General features: G+C 44.9%; 1 protein-coding gene and 1 long non-coding RNA gene across 4 annotated transcripts in view; one reads left to right on the forward strand and one right to left on the reverse strand.

Annotated features, from left to right (window-relative positions):
• Positions 1-16,252, forward strand: part of LOC135391209 (uncharacterized) — a 147,620-nt gene that overhangs the window by 70,867 nt on the left and 60,501 nt on the right. The window contains exon 3 of one of the 3 annotated variants that reach the window (XM_064621362.1): positions 3,867-3,908. The exons of the other annotated variants lie outside the window; for them this stretch is intronic. The gene's annotated coding sequence lies outside the window, so the exon portion shown is untranslated. The remainder of the gene's footprint in view (positions 1-3,866; positions 3,909-16,252) is intronic. 3 annotated transcript variants of the gene reach the window in all.
• The window catches only part of LOC135391212 (uncharacterized), a 52,427-nt gene that overhangs the window by 5,053 nt on the left and 31,122 nt on the right, over positions 1-16,252 (reverse strand). The window lies entirely within an intron of this gene.

Consider the following 16,252-nt stretch of genomic DNA (forward strand, 5'->3'; position numbering starts at 1 on the left):
TAAAGTAAGACTAGTACGCCATCTGGTGCCTCTTACGCTTCCATAGCTTTCGTAGTGGTGGTGTGTTATCATACCATCAGCGTTTGCGTGTTGACACCGGTTCTTTCCTGAAACAGCACGTGCACGTACTTCATTCGGAATAAGGGCACCGAGACGTGTTTAAACTCTTTAGTCGCCTTCTGTACCCACCCTTCAAGTGGGACAGCACACCTGCAGAGTCCCGCAAAAATCCTTATCCGCTAAAGCTTCCGTTCCTCGAGAACTTAGTTGTTTCTCGCAAACAACCGATTTAAGGCTGCACAGCGCGTACGGAGGGTGCCACGAGCCTCTCTCAGTCTCTCTCTCTCTCTCGTTCGCTGCGTGGGGTCGCCACTGGTCAGAGACCTTTGGAAAAATGGAAAGAAGACAAGTAAAGCAAATAAGAGGCCATTATGCTGTCCCTTCCAGTATTTCGAGCGTCAAACCATCCGGACTGGGATTACCAGCGTGTGGAGACGATTAGCGTCCGTTCCTAAATCCGCCAGCCAGAGATAATCGGGTGGATTATATCCCGTATCTCCGAGAATTTGCTCCCTTCTTTATTTCGATCTTAAGCAAGGTTGGGTGGCATTGGCCTTCCTGTGCGTGCTTTTTCGCTTCTCGGTGCGGTATATACACACACCGTTGCTGTTCTCCTTGTCTGTCTTTTTGCAAGGTGGTTACGAGTTTCCTTTCTTTCCCTTTCTTTTTGTTTGCTTGGTCTTCTGTACTGTCGACAAAATAACGCCCCGTTTGCCTTTTATCTTCTGCACTCAGTTTACCCTTAGCGAGAATGTCGTCGTTCTCGTTAGGCAGCCTGGTTGGACCAAAAGCGATCCTGCCTCGCGTGGGCTGCCTGATTACAATGTGGGCGCCTCCGCAGATTATTCTCTGCGGCTTTAGTGCTTTGCCGAGGTTACTGTTGGGAAACTCTTGAACAACCCCTCTTTTTTTATGGTGATCAAGAAACACCATCGCGTTGACCACCATACGTGTATTCGTACGGGCGCATTCCCAGGAATACTACTGCAGCGGAAGATGCGCCAAACGTCGTTGCTTCCTGCTGTCATGTGAGAGCGAGCGCTCAACGTCATCCATTTTCGTGCTCTGCGCGAGATATTTCGTAGCAGACGACACCAAGGCTCTGTCGTCTGCTACGGAATATCTCGCGCAGAGCACGAAAAGGGATGACGTCAGAGCCTTGGTGTCGTCTGCTAAGTTTGCAGGACGCGGTTTCCGATATACCGGTGCCCTGCGAATGCTCCACATAAAACGCTGCTTGTTTTTTTTTGTTTTGTTTTCATCAACTAGAATATTCTGTGGGGACGTCGCTTGTGTGGAATACAGGGTATATGCTTACCCCCATACACCAGCCGGATTCCGTGCGAAAACAGACGACGATAGCACAAAGCATTCGATACCGCCATATGCGCAGTCAATATTGACTGAATACATGCACCCTTTCGGGAGCGAGCAAGTTTATAACAAAAGGGTAGGGTTATATAGGATACGCATTATATAGCAGCCCTTGTTCGCTCAGCTCCTCGTTCGCTCCGATATATAGAGCCGGAGCTCGTCTCTCCGGCGGGGCGATCATCACCTCTTCTTCATCGAGTGCTTGTTTAGTGAGTTAATGGGCTGAAAAAGAGCCGTGGGGGACCGGATTTATAGAGCACCCTAAGAGGGTTGGTTTCGTTCTTAATGGCATCGTCGACAGTTAAATGGGCATGGCAGATGGCGTGTCTGACTTAACCTCGACGAGGCACCGATTCCTGGCGTTGTCAAGTTACGCGACCGGTGTAATTTTCGGGGATCCGCAGAATCGGTTCCGCGTTGAAGGTTCCGTGACTGTGGAAGGAAGTGTGTCGTTTTTGAGAGGGCTGGGGTCAGTGTACGACGCATGGAGCGGGGAGTGTTTTGAAGGCTTGTTCCTGTGAAATTTCCTTGGAACTGAAATTGCGATGGCGTCTGAAACGTGGCGTCCAACAGAACTGAAAATAATTGTAAACCGAAATCACCTGTTGGTCCTAGTGCAGGGCCAAAGCAAATCGGTCAGCGTGAGTGTAAATGCGTATTGGTGTCTAGGTTATAGAATCACGTGTTCTGTCTTTTTGTGTTGGCTGCATCTTTCGGTATTGTTTCAAACGCACTTAAATGCGGTAGCTTTATCAGACCATAATTGGCGGTAAATTTTGTGCGAAACTATTTTTAAAAGGCCATTAATCTGTTATTGAAAACATCTTACTTAAGGATTCTGTGAAATCGTTTTACTCTTTCTTTTTTTTTTTTTTTTTGCATTGTTACTGTGGTGGTTACACCGCACCCTAGCAACTCTAGCTATGGGGGTAGCGTTCCACCCCTAGAGTGAAAAACTTCATCGTCACAATATAATTGTCGTTGTTGTTGTTAGAACGCATACCGCAAACAGTCTGATGATCACGTGGTGTCGGCACTGTCACGTCGTGTCACGTGACCCTATAAAGCCACGGACGGACCTACACGGTAGTAGGCACCCACAAAGCTCGAACACATTTGCACAGATGAAATCTAGAAATAGTGTAATCATTATGATGAGACACGTGATGGATTCCATCCAAGGGTAAATTGTTGTTGACGGTCTAACCGCGCCGAGCGCTTACCTAACCCCACTTAGCTTTTTTTCTTCTTCTCTTTCTAGAAAATTTACATTCGAGTTCATTGCCAAAGCGGGAACTCACCAGTCGTCTTGCTTTCCCACACTCCTTGTACATATTTGCAAATACGCGCTTGCGTACGGCATTCTTTCGGTGTCAGGGTCGCCCGTCTTGATGTGAAACTAAGCGGCGTAATACGACGGTATAAATTTCCGGGTCCGTGTTGTGACAGGGCGGGGAACGTCTGCCCGAGGATATAATATATTCACGACAGGAAAGGTTGACGGCGAACTTACGTTAGGGGAGTTCGCGTTCCTAACTGGATTCTTCAGTCTTCCAAAAGGAATTCTTTGAATTCTCAGATTCCGCGCATTATTCTCCCATTTGTGCACCGCTGCGTAGGGAGGTGCTGCTGGCGGGTACGAAAAAATAAAGTAAAAATGGTGTCGCATTTCAACGACAGTTTCTGCGCAGCGGTTTCTTGCCTTAATTTTATTATGCGGCCATTAAACAACGTTTTATAGTTAGGGAGTGACTTTTTCGGGTTAAACCCGATTCCGCCCGGTTTCCCCCGAACTGACTTCCGACCAATTCGGGTTAAACCAGATTTCTCCCCGAATTCTAGTCACTATGAAATCCTCAAGTGACGTTTCCACTGAAGACGAACAAAGGTCGCCACGTGTAGCACATGTAAGAATGGATCACTTACGTTCCCAGCAATACACCCATGTGTGCCAACACTGTCTATATGTCGGGGATCACCGCTGGAAGGTCACTATCCCGCAAAAAACAACAACAACAAAAAAGAGAGATTAGGAAAGCACTTAATAGAGAAGAGGAGAAACACAAACACCCGATGGCACCCGAGGCACAATTATCGCCCGATTTTTACCCTCCGAATCTGAGAAAAGCGTTTAACCTGAAAACGACACTCACTATATTTATAGTATGTATTGTCATTAAACTGATCGAAAGTACGTCGAGGCTCCTTTTTAACGCCTTTGGATATTTGGCGACGTGCGCAATATAAGCGCCCCACTGGCTGGTTCCGTAAGTACACCTCCCGCGACTTGTGTGGATGCCACGGATGATTCCATTGGATGATTCCATTTCCACGACTCGACTGGGAGATTCGCGAATCCGAATCCCAGCCTCCAAAATGGCGAATCGAATCTTTCGAATCCACAAACCACGTTTGTTTGTTTCTTTTTCAAGTTGGCGCCTCCGGAGTTCACCGAAAGCCTCATTGGCCGACAGGTGTGTTCTTGTTTTTTGTTTGTTTACATTGCTCTGGACTGAAAAAAGAGTCGAGGCAGGAACTGTTGCATTCCAAGTTTAAAATAAGCTTGTTTTGCTTTTGATTGTTGCTAAGTTTTATGGAAATAATTTAGACTCGCGAATGTATGCATTTCTTGTAGTCGATGAACAACGTGGTTAAATCAACGACGTTTAAGAAAAACTGCACGGGCATATTTTCTCCTGAAACTGAAGAACTACATAATTTGTCTTTCATTAAACAAAGATATCATATTCTGCCTCAGAGCACTTTTCACTAGAAGTGTTGTTTTTTTTCCTGGCTTTTTAAACTCTTTTAAAGAAAGGATTCGTAGAACCTTCCTTCACTCTTCAAAAAAAGGGTGTACTTTATCTCCTTTTTTTGCCACATATATAACACCCTTTTGGAGAGTACAGTTACGCTCAAAAGGGTGTCTCCTCACTCCCTCAAGGGAGTAGCATAACACCTTCTCACTGCAGGGGAGTAATATTACTCTCCAGTACGAAGAAAGGTGTTATGCTACTCCCTTGAGGGAGTGAGGACACACCCTTTTGAGCGTAACTGTACTCTCCAAAAGGGTGTTATATATGTGGCAAAAAAAGGAGTTAAAGTACACCCTTTTTTTAAGAGTGTTGGATTAGGATTCGGACTCAAACTCGGATTCGTCCCATCTCTAGTTATGAGCGACAGATAATTCTAAATGCTTTTTAATCACGACTTAAATTGCGGTGAAAAGACTCGGGGCGACCCCAGGCGGGAAACAATCGCCCATTCGTCGAGCAACAGTATTGCTTGTCCCCAGCCCCCTATCGGCTAAGTCATGGGCTAAGTAGCCGGCTTCTTGAACTTTCTTTGAAAAGTTAGTTCGAACGAGATGGTTCCTGACGCATATTGTCTCAAAATGCAAGGACATTGGTACGTCGCGGAAATGAGTAACATGACTGTCAGCAGAATCACAGTGAGAGTCACCTATACGCAAAAATGCACCACGTCCGGCGAGCAGGCGTGGTGATGGTAGCGGCCCACGGATGTCGCTGAACGCTCCCATTGTTATTGGCATGTTTATGTTCGCCGCCCCACATGGCGGGAACTGCGGAGTTCGTATGGGGTCTTAGATACAGGGTTGCCCGTAGTATTAAATCTGAATTTTCTTTAAAAAAAAGAAAGAAAAAACTACGAGGTGGATTGGAACGAAATGTGTGGCGTTTGTATACTGAGCACCCAGGCTGTCAAATGGGTCAGCTTGCTGCTTTACAGTACCTTTAACGTACGACAGTACGGCTATAGATACAGAAGATCTGCCCAATGCACCTAATTTCACTCCTTCATACGTAGACATATCAAGTCGGAGTGTTATCTGCATATATATAATATATATATGCAGATAAGCGTATAAGCAGATTACACTCATATATATATATATACTGGCTTGCACTGTGGCACTGAGGAGTGCTCAGTCACCCTCCCAGGTGTATATCGCTCGCTGAGTGACCCCTGGTTGGCCAATTCCGAATGATGCGCAGCTACCCAGAGCTGACGAGCCGCAAACACGGCAAAACACGTGTCCTCTGGTGCTGTCGCATCGTTCCATGAGTATATATATATATATATATATATATATATATATATATATATATATATATATATATATATATTATTTATTTATTTATCGAGAGACTGTGTTAGCAATTCATCAATTGACCCTGCCAACGAGGAAGGTCAGTTTTTGCGGGCTTTGAAGTCATCTGTATCTGTGTCCCCATATCATCGTCATCATGTATTTCTCTCTCTCTCTCTCTCTCTCTCTGTATCTGTGTCTGAGTGAATGAATAAACATTTGTTGACAGTGCGCTCCGTCCGTGTCCGGTCTTCGAGGTTTTTTACAGTTAAAAAAAAAATACAGTGACTGATTACCACCAGGCGTAGCTCGATAAAGAAGTCTCTGCCAACCTCTGCGCCAAGAATCCGTCGCATGTGGAAGTGGATGGAAATTGATGTTCTGAGGCTGGAACACAGAAGAAGTGACAACAACGCACCCTTGGAAGTCATTTGGGGAGGTGTGTTAGCTTAGCTCAGTTAGTAGAGCCCTGAACCAGCTATCCAGAAGATGAGGGTTCGAGTCCTGCAGCTGGCTAACCTTTCCAATGACTTCCTTCTTCCAGTTAGAAGAGCTTCGATCCCGCTCTGCTCACGTTGCGCGCGGTTCGGTTGAGGCAACGCTGGCACATTTCGGTCGTGAAATACGCTGCTTGAAGTTCCTCCTCCGACAACTTGCTCTCGCGTGTCATGGTTGCGACATCGAAGGAAACTTCTCACACGGCGGTTCCAGTACAGGCGCGATGGAACACGTGATCTCGAGAAAGCGGCCAAAGGTAGCACCGCTTATGTGGTTACATACCCCGCCTCACCAAAACCCGGTGGGTTGGTTCATGAGATTAAATATACTCTGAGGCACGCTATGTATACAATACCTCATGAAGTCTGCCCAGGATGCACCTCTTCTACACCCGTGCCGGCAGATCACTCGGACATAAAACTGCACATAACAAACAAGCGTTTCATACTTCGAGCGGAAAGAGCCCAGTCAGACACGTGGAAGGACAACCTCAGTGGGTGGGAGTGCTCGCTTCTCCTTAGGGACCTTCGAGGTTGCAAATCCAGCATGTAATTATTTCCTCCACCATACTTCGGGACAAGTCAACTCCTACAGGTCAACTCCGCTCACAAAGCTAAAGATGTCTGTGACTGGCTTATACGCGGGCACATGGCACCTCCGAGTCACAATAGTGCGCCTGCATGCTTCAAACTGTTGCTTGCCCACAATGATGACGTTGCGAGAACACTCGTCGGAGACGGCGCACTTAGAGCACATTTGCATGTTTCTAAACCAAACCCTTAAAATATCAGAAGAAAGAAAAAAGTAAATAGGCTTCTCCGCCGGCAAGGCGTCCGCAAACTTCTCGCCTTCCCCCATACCCTCAATTTGCGGACTACATTCCGAGCCTGCGGAGGTATACATCTGTGACTGTAGCTCTTATGCTATCTCGGAATGTAGTTGACAGCGATGCAACCGTATATACAGGGTCTTTGCTCTAACGTGTGCAGAATATTTATTTAAAGCGAGCGATAAAAGAGAAACGAGCGCTACTTTTTTTCAGCTACTTGGCTAAGAAACAGGTGCTACCAGTGAAGCAGTACCTGTTTCTTACTCAAGTAGCAGAAAAGTACCACTCGCTTTTCTTTTATCGCTCGCTTTAAATATAATTTCTGGACACGTTTCAACAAACACACTGTATATACGTACGTGCACAACATTCTATACTTATGATCTTCTGTCAATACACGTTGTTACCAACTCAAACATTCTCACTACTTGCGTCTAAGTGTCCGCAGACGAGTGTCGAAACGTCGGCGAACGATGGAGTAGTCTGCACATTCTCGTCTGTATTTTCATGCTGGCACGTATACCTGTACCTCGACAAACAGCGGTTCTATCGCGGTCCCACGGACAGAACGTCGCTGTATGCATATCCACGGTAGCTCTCTCCTGCATAGCTGTATGCTCTACGCACGCACACACAAAAAAACAGTGATATAGCTGGTCGTGAGACCTGCCTGGCATTGCGCCACCACGGGTTGGTAGGGGAACTGGTTTTGGTTGACCGATCCTCTTGGGCCTCTTATCGAGGTTGCGCAATGTATTCTATGATAGCGTGCATTCCTTACGAGTGGCACTTTGGGTCGCCGACCGTAAAAGAGCTTCCCTCTTTTTTTATTGGCGCTATATACTCCGAATTTGGATTTCAAATATTCTGTTATTCCCAACGCGGTGTTGGCCAAATACTCCGCGTGCATACGTGGTGGAGTTGTAATACATTGGTAATGGTTGTTGATGACATCACGCACGCGCGTCGGAGTAGTCAGTAAGAAATAAGTATTTTGTGACGCCTGACTGGGGGGGGGAATGAAGTAGCGGACGAGAAGTAGACTGTCGAGCACACTGCGGCTGCTGCGAACTACGTCAGAAGTAGAGAAGCTTCCTATTGGTTGTCAGAAGCATGTGACCGCAGGCAACGTGAGCCCGAAGCCTGACTGGCTGAGGGGTCCGCCGCGCATGTTGTCACATCCGCATAAGTATGGGTATTCACGATTTTTCTGCTTCTGTGTTCCATGCTTGTCAACAGTTGCCTGACATGCAACTTGGATTGTAGGGTGGCACGGACAAGAATCAGGATAACTGGAAGTAGGTTTACACGTAAGATGAGTAGTCAGCGGACGCGAGCAAGGAGGTCTTCTACACATACCCCATGGAACTTGGGACGAATACGCTATGGAAGCTGGTCAGCTGCCTTCACAGTTCCCCAGTGTCCCTCTCTCCCATATTGCGCTTGACCGTGGATCGACCTCATTGGTCTTTTCTCACAAATGAGGGGGTAAGATACGGAGGCGAAGCGCACGAAACCACTTTAGTGCTGCTTTGTGAGTGGTCATACACTTGGTCACGTGGTATCGCCTTTTTTCACCCTCTCCCCAACTCAGAGAGAAACTTTGGGTATTGTTACAATCCATTTAGGCCCGAGTTTAGCGAGCCTCACTTTAGCGAACCTTGTTTTGGAGGCGTCGCTTCAGCTCGCTTAGTTTTCGCTTCCGCAAAATCTAAAATGTGTTGCAAAATTTTTGCAACGTCTCAATTTTTCATATTTTTGCAAATTATTGCAAAATCGTTTAGCAAAACTTGTTTTAGAGGCTTCGCTTCAGCTCGCATCGTTTTCTCTTCCGAAAATCGAAAATGTGTTGCAAAGCAACAGCTTTATTATAATTGGGGAGTTTCATCGCCAGAGGCGATACTGTGTCGCAATTTGACTAGAGTCACTCTGGTGCGTGGTGTTTTCACTCCATACTCTCCACTCAATATCACTCCACTCCACATCACCCTACCTTTTTTTTAAATGTAAATTACATCTGCGATTATAATGACATTACTAGGTCGTTCATAACGAAAAGACTACGACCTAGTAATGTAATTAGCAGTGACGGCCACTAACTACTTCTACAGTAGTTTAACTATTAACTACTTTGCGATGGAGTAGCTTAACTAGTAGTTCAACTACTTTTCAGGGGAGTAGTTGAAACTAGTTCTTTAACTACTGCAATGTATTTTAACTACATCTATAACTACTTAACGTTGTTCATCAACACCAATTCCTTGTAGTGTTCTTGGGCACCTAAATATGAATCACAAGCAGTGATAATGATATTTAAAATATACTCTCGTGCCTACGTCGCATAATTCACATACTGCCGTAAACTCCACTGCCTGTCTCTTGTATATTATGCGCTGACAAAAGAGCTTGCTGCGAGCTGACCTCCTTTCCGCAAAGATGTCACATGACCAATGCTCACCTCCTCACCGCACGCGCAGGACGCGGCGAAATTTCGCTCAAGCCATTGCCAGCAAATGAGGCTTCACTAGACAAGCATTGAAAGTGAAGATTTAGTACACATGCACGGCACAATTGCTCTGCACCACCGTTCTCATCAAACAAGTAGCTCAAGATAAAAGTCGGAACCCCAATCGTGCCGTAAAGCTTGCGGCAAAATCGGAAGTAGTTGGCGCCTGCAGTAACCTAACTACTGTAGTTAACTACTCGAAATAGTAGTTTAACTAGTAGTGGCTACTACATTTCTGCAAGTAGTTGATAACTACTTTTTAACTACAATGAGGTAGTTTAACTAGTATGACTACTGGCCATCACTGGTAATTGGTTATAGTAATGTAATTAGTCAGTCATTATCATAGTAATGCCAAATGACAATGAGCGTTGAAACCTAATAGAAGCCATGATTTCAGCCTTACAGTTACAGTATTTCGCGTGAAAGACTCCCTAACTGCAACCTGTCCAACGCTTGCCCATCGTAAACAGTCAGACAATCGAAACGTTGCAGGTCTCAGGTTAATTCTGTGATAAATATGCTGCATAGATCCCATACCATCCTAACCAAGAGCTGGGATTGGCTGCGCGAGAGATGATGTGTACATTGGCGACGGACACACCAGCTCCTCGTTATAGGCGCCGTTGTTCAGTCATCGGAAATCTCATTAGTGTTCGACGACAAAGGCGACTGCGTTGTCATTCCATCGAAGACACTTTTCCCCTAAACGAGACCAATCTGTGAGCGCTCTTCGTTGTAAAATTATTATGCGAGCTTTCGGGCCCAGGAATAGATAATTATGTGTACAGGACATAATGCGGGTACTCGTTGCAAGGGGGAAGCTTGTTTATTTTATTATTTTTATTCGGGAGATACTGTTAGCCCACAGGTGGACCGTTGCATGGTGGCTGGACTGCAAAACAGGTTCTAAAGTTGCAACAAAACGATGCACATCAGCTTTGTTCAAAATAGCCACCGGAATGCTGGTAACGGGTACTCATTAGTCGTAGTCAGACTTCTACACGTTACTAAAAAAAAGTAATTGATTACCATTACCGTTACCTTGTACGAAAAAGTAATTTTTTACCGTTACAAATTACTTGCCGGAAAAAGTAATGAAGTAACGCCTTGAAAAGTAACGCGTTACTTTGCCAATTACTTTCGATATCTGAGAAAACGATATAAAAAGAAAGAAAGAAAAGATATAGAAAAAAAGATATAAAAAAAAGGAAACTGAGCAAAAACGAAGCGAAACGAAGCAAAAACGAAGTCAGCATTGAAGCAGAGTTTATTTCATAAGAGCAGTGTTCAACTTTAGTAGCAGCTGCTTCTCGAAGTTTTCGTCCGTTAATTTTCCGCGTTTTCTTGTCAGAACGTCCGCAGCCACATTGAACACTCTCTCCACCATCGCGGCGGTGAATCATCCCATATATGTGTGTGTGCGTCGTCCCGAACAATGTGGATGCTTTAGTTTCCAAGTAATCGATTACTTGGTAATTGATTACCGAAATTTGTAATTGAATTACTCTAAAAATTACTGGGCCCCAAAAGTAATCGATTACGTTACAAATTACTCAAAAAAGTAATTCATTACTAGTAACGCAATTACCCGTTACCCGTTACGTACAAGTCTGGTCGTAGTTAATAAAACGAGTACTTAAAGTAACAAGTTGCAACGCAGTGCACGCTGGATGTCAGGGGTTTCGATATTACATTTGGATTATTTTATTTTGTTTATATCGCTGTCGCACAGGCGTTTCTTTGGTGGTTGACATGAATGACGATTGAACTGGCCGCTGCCACACTGCCATTTTAAATTACCGTCGGCTCGATGGAGCGTGAAACGCGTCTGAACTATGACCGCTCCTTGAAAAGTACCACCCTCGATCGTGTTCAGTGAACAGCTAAGCACTGAACAAAGGCACAAAAATAAAACTACGAAGAACTTAATGCAAAGTCATTAAGCTTCAGTGTAACGGTCATTGCTGATATTCCTAAATTTACTTTTCCACTGTCGGCAGCGCGCGCTAACGTACGAAAATGCATATTAAATTAGTAATTACATAAACTGAGCAATTCAAACACCGCTAAAATTGAAATATCGCTTTTCAACTCACATTTTTCGCTACGATAGACCCGTTCCGTCTACTGCAACTTCTACAAATGGACGGCCGTGTTTACCGAGCGCGAAACCGCACGCAACAACAACAACAACAACAGATAAATTAATGATGATGAATGGGGAAATTCGGCACATGAGGTGCGGCCCACTACCCCAAGGCACAATGGTCGGAATGAGATGTGTCCTAATGATGGGACGACAAACGACGCTGAATAGGGATTCGACAGTCAGTGGCGAAGACAGGCATGGCAGCACATCAGTTTAGGGAACTTAGGCACGAGTCTCACCACCCAGTCCTGCCGCGGAATGCGGTCACCAGAACCACCCAGCCATTCAACTAGACTTTAAATAGAATATTTATTTCACTTGTTTAGGAAATGTGCACAGCATGACCAAACCTGACCGAACACGAACCATATCCATGGGCCCGTGACAGCCTCCAACACCGCTGAAAAATCTCGGACGCGTGTGCCACACGGTCGCCGTCCGTTAGAAACAAAACGATGTCACTTAACTTCTCCATCCCAGTATACAAGAAATACGAAGTACGTACTATAAGTGTATTAACTTATAGCTGCCTAACTACGAGAATTAGACTATGTACAGATGAGGCCCATGCTTGTGTATAGGTGAGGCTAGACTCTTCCATGCAGTCGACAGCCAAGCAAAAACGCCGTAACAAACCCATCTTACGTCTTCCTTCTCTCGCGATTTGAAACGTACACCCGTCACGGCTGTTGACCATTATTTTATCTCCTCTGCTCCGCGCGTCCATGGATAATACTATGCTAGAAGAACGCAAAGGAAGCGCATTAAGAGCGAAATGAGGTCAGTGTTCTTTTTTTTTCGTTTTTGAGCTCAGATCTCTTTTGCGAAATTTCTCAGCGGGCACGTTCCTATGTTGCCCGCTCGAGAGGGGCAAATTTACGGCGCTGCCGGACGAGAATTATGATAGCGCCGCGAAGGTGAGGGTTTTACGACCCATTCGTGCGCGAAGTATAGTACCCCCTTTTTTGGGGGCCTCTTCGTGGTACTCGTGGAAGCGTCAGGTTCCGTCGCTCCGTCGTGCGACGCGTCGTCCTGACTTTGATCTGAATTTGAGCGTACGAATCGGATTTAAATCAGATCCCCGTTTTTACCAATGGCAATAGATGCAACCCCAGTCGAGTCCGCATTTCAATCTCTGTCGGCATATAAAATAATTTTGAATCCGGATTTATACGTACATATTTTGCAGGTTAAATCAAATCGTTTTTATATCCGGATTTCTCAAATCCGTCACCAAATCCGTAGAGTTGGCTCTCTGAAACACGTCAACGGAAAAGATTAGGAATGGGCTCGTAGTGTATAAATGACCCGGAAGTCAGTATTGAGCAATCGAAGAATGCACCACAGACCTTAAAGGGGCACTAATATGCAAAGAGAACTTGCTCTCAAATGAAAGTCCGTGTTTCAATTAGAATGATACAAGCAAAATTAGTTCACACAGCACTACCGTTTAGAAGAAAAAACGAAGTGAAACCAGAGCCGTAAGAGCGGCAACGAATGGGATCCACAGGAAGCAACGATTGGCGGCATCCAATGAGACAGCAGGACAAGCGCGCGCTTACCTATCGTGTCCGTGTGGATTTGGAACGGGTCCGATCGTGGTGTTCCGTATACTATGCGCGGCATGATGCGCACTGCTTCATGTTTCAATACCGACTCACTGAATTGTAGCCTACAACAGTACACGCAAATGTTCCACTGACAGCATTTATTTTCAAGTCATTCGAACAGCGACGCCAGTCGGCTTCGCAACGCGCACTATGTTTTTCGCCGGGACTGCTCCAATGCGTGGCACGCGCGTGCACGCGCAGCATGGACTAAAAAGACCGATGCACGAGCTGAAACGACGTTCACTGCTTAGCGTCGAAGCAAGAAAGAGTCCCGTATAGTTTTGATTGTAGCTTCGTAGCAGAATCAAAGTTTTGAATTATGATAACGAGTACGAAATTAACATAGCGTGGAACGTGATTTGAAGTGAACGTTTTTGCATTTTAGTGCCTCCTTAAATAAAACTGTGTGGTTTAGCCTCGATGACCGTTTCCTTTTCTTGGGGGGGGGGGGGGGGTAGCAGAATTCGCTTGCGCGAATTCTGCCGACCAACCAACCAACCAACCAACGTGAATCAGAAAGTTCACGTGTAAAGTGTGACTCAACTCAAGAACAAGTCCCTCAGCAAAAATGTGATTCGATCCATATCTCACTTCCGAAAAACGATCCAGTCCGGATCCAAATCGCCCTGCGAAAGAGCCACCCATATCCAACGACCAAATCAAATCCACGTGCCTATATATAGTTCCGTGTTGATTTAAATTCTGGTTGAAATCAAATCCGAGATTTCAAATCTATAACGCTGGTTCTGATATTGAAAACCTCCTTAAACGCCCCTTGCTGTTACCTTTGCTCTTCTTTACCTTTTTTTTTTTTGCTCGGAATTCTTTCGGCACGACCTCCTTCTCTTTTACAGCTTTTTTCTTTCTTTGTGAGGTTGTGTTGCTTTTCCTTGTGTCTTGTGCTGTCTTTATTTCATAATGTTGAAGATGCATAAGCTTTTGTCGTTGCCCTTCCTTTCGTCGTCCTTTCCTTTGACTTTCCTTCTTTCTAGAACATGTCCTGTTTTTTTAAAGGTCGCGTATACGGGGCGGGCGCATCCCACTCAGTGAAGGACGTCGGTCTCTGACCAGCCGTGATGGTCGAGTGAGTACAGAACCCGCTCCTTAACGGTAGCTTCAAGGTCATGCTCAAGGTCAAGACCGGGAGGTGCTGGGATCGAGTCCTATCGTCGATCGTGCTCCCTCTGGTTTTCCCTGAATTTTCAGGCAGACAGTACGTTTCCTTATACGGACACAGGGTTGGCCTCTTATTGGCTTCAACAATGTCATGTGATTATGCTGGTGCAGTGCATTTGAATACACACGGATATGCACAAGATTCTATAAAACACATTTTTAAAAAATTAGCTCTGCATTTTTGGGCGTCCTGCAAGACGTGTTTAAATGTGGTGGCTTTATTCACCATCTTCGGATCCCAATTCTTCTCTCGCTTCTTCTCCTCTCTCCAACACTGTTACAGACGGACCTACGCAGCTGTCGACGTTCGTGGCTCCTATAGAGCTGTCGCTTTAATATAATAATAAATAATCGAGGCAGAATGTAATTGAGATACAGTGCGAGCAAATGGAAATGAAAGTAATTGGAGTAGAGTAGTAAATACTTCACAAACTATTTAAGAAATTTCAGGCGCGTCGGTCGTCATGCCGGGAACTGTTCTGCGTTTATCATAATTATTTGAACGTGTTTTATTGACCTGCAGTAGGAGTTGTACATTGCATTAAGCCCGTTTGCTAGCCCTCGTCTCTCTTTCTCTCTCTGAAAAACAACCTTATTGGACAAACAGAATTTACATTAGAGCTGAACCGATAGGTTGCCAAGTTGTTGTGTGTTACGTTCAAAAAGAAAATGACAATGAAAGAGAGAGAGAGAGAAAGGTTTATCTCCGTGGTACCTCCTTCCTAAATTCGATTCAGTGGCCCGATGCCAGTATGTTGAACAGCTAAACCTACAGGTGCCGTGCATGTGACGTCACACCATAGCTTTACCCGTGCTTTTTCCCTCTTTCTTGTGAACCGGAGTAACCTATCGCACCCCACCTATACTGTGAGTGGGTTGCTACAGAAATCGTCCGCGATGTTTGAATCCAAAAACGAAATAGAGAACAAAGCTAGCACTGGTCAATTGCCAGTGCGGATAGTGTTTGTTAGATAATACAAGTCACGAAATTGATTGTGTCCTCGGATGAAAGACCTCAAATTCGCCTGGGACAAAGCCCTCGAAAGGAAAAACGCGGGAAGCAAAGGTGATACTAAAGTATTTAGCGATTCTATTTGAGACTTGAGACCAGAACGGTTTTTGCACAAAACGGATTCCATGCGATTGTGGAAAGAAGAAAAGCTCGAGTGGAATAAAAAGGTCGCGGAAAGAAGTTGTGAAACGGATGCATGATTTGAAAACTAACAATCAAAAAGTAGTTCTAAGTAAGAAATACTGGGAAAAGGTGTTTTAAATAGAGTAACACATACCGTTCGGGAAAGATATATGAGTAATATTGTAAAATAGTGTTTAAGATGAGTATTTGATGGAGAGTAACTGTTCTGAGACTGGAACATAAGTGGAAATACTGAGTACGGTACCAGACAAGCATCGTAGAATGATGACAATTATTTCAATTCAATTCAGTTGTTTATTTCCCATTCAACGATTGTTGGGGCCGGGGGAAAAAGCCGCAAATGGCAGCTTGACGAGCCCACCGACCTCTACAACTGTAGGTGAGAGCAACAGGGAAACAAACTACTACAAACAATCAAACAAACTACAAAATAGTATAAAACAACCTGCAAATGTTCCCCTATTACCTGGAAATTTCAGGTTGGTAAAGTACAAGTAAGACAGTAAACAGACAATATTATAAAGAGAGTGAAGATGTTTAAAAAAAATCCGAGATATGGGGCACATATTTCGTTACTCGATCGGCAAGGAGAAATTCAATCAGACAGAAGTACGGAACGGGTGCACGTTCCAGTGGTTTCACGTTAGAGAAAAATACGGACGAATCTCATCAACTTTGTAATGTTCCAAGAATTGTGTAATTGAGTTCAGTCAGCCGCGCTTCTGTTGGATCGTAATGTTCGGTAGCTTTGAATAAGAGAAAGGCTGGGTACGGATTATC

The sequence above is a fragment of the Ornithodoros turicata genome, chromosome 4 (assembly GCF_037126465.1).
Source record: "Ornithodoros turicata isolate Travis chromosome 4, ASM3712646v1, whole genome shotgun sequence".
Classification (NCBI taxonomy): domain Eukaryota; kingdom Metazoa; phylum Arthropoda; class Arachnida; order Ixodida; family Argasidae; genus Ornithodoros; species Ornithodoros turicata.